The sequence below is a fragment of the Rhagoletis pomonella genome, unplaced genomic scaffold (genome assembly GCF_013731165.1).
Source record: "Rhagoletis pomonella isolate Grant_MI unplaced genomic scaffold, Rhpom_1.0 Rhpom_scaffold_00003, whole genome shotgun sequence".
Classification (NCBI taxonomy): Eukaryota; Metazoa; Arthropoda; class Insecta; order Diptera; family Tephritidae; genus Rhagoletis; species Rhagoletis pomonella.
Window position 1 is genome coordinate 5,149,247 of NW_023458557.1, and position 1,296 is coordinate 5,150,542.

A 1,296-nucleotide genomic window follows, 5' to 3' on the forward strand; every position below is an offset into this window, starting at 1 on the left:
TTTTGCTCAAACAAATTTAAAAAAATTAAAAATTACAATTCCTTTAATCTGTTAATATAACGTTTTTCTATATACTCAACAGTTTTGCCGGTAAAAATAAATGTATAAATAAAATCACTGACCCCTACCATTTGTCTCACAGTGTTATATTCGCTTAAGTACTCGCATCGCTGTCATCCAGGGCCGCCGCAATAATCATCATCACCGCTAGGACCCGTACCGCTGCTCTCATCACCGGGGCCGCTACTACTACTGCCGCCCCAAGGGCGACATTTCTGCCGAGGACGGCCCGCCAGCAACACAAAGAACCGCGTTTTGTACGCACTGCCATCCAGGGCCGCCGCAATAATCATCATCACGGCTAGGGCCCGTACTGCTGCTCTCATCACTGGTGCCGCTACTACCACTGGCGCCCCCAAGGTCGAAGCTACAACCGTGGGCCGCCCGACATCATCACCGAGGACTGCGAACGCTAACTATCGCTAACCAGGGCCGCTGTCACCGTTGCCACCATCAGGGTATCCTACGGTCTTCATCACTGGGACCGCCGCAATTATCGTCGCCCCTGGCCGCCGGTACTACCCGTCGCGAGTACGGTAATGGCTACTGCGAACGTCAACCACCGTCGTCCTGGACCGCTGTCACCGTCGTAGTTAAAAAGGGCCGCATTCGCCCTTCGCACAATCAGGGCCGCATACAACACCACGTCACTGCTCACGCCGTCACCACCACTGCAAAGGAACTGCAGGCAGCCGTCATAGTCACCGTCACAACCGTCGCGAATACTCTCATCGCCACGCTCTTAACTACGACTGACGCGTACCACTGTCAACCTTGCTGTCACCAGTAGCACTCCCGTCGCCGTACCATTACCCGCCGAATAATCTCCGACACCGACTGCCGACTCTCTCTTTCTCTCTTTACCTTCCGCTCTCACCTGCACGACAAGTTGCCGGCATTCTAGATAGCCACGTGTGTGTGTTCGACTTAATACACAAATCATTGTGTTTTATTTGGTGGGGGTTAGTGGGACTTTCGCTGGACTCTGGAGTGGCTGAGCATACCTCAGCCTACGACAAAACCCACCTCATACTATTTTAAACAACGCAACTTCTTCTGGATTTTTGAGACTACTTCGGGATTTTTGGGACCAATTTGGAAGTTTTTTACTATTTCGAGATTTGCGGGGTTCTCCGGAATATATCGGGATTTTCGGACAGTTTCGGGATTTCTTCGGGATATTCAGGACTATTTCGGGTTTTCGAGACCACTTCGAGATTTTCGGGCTTCTCGGGA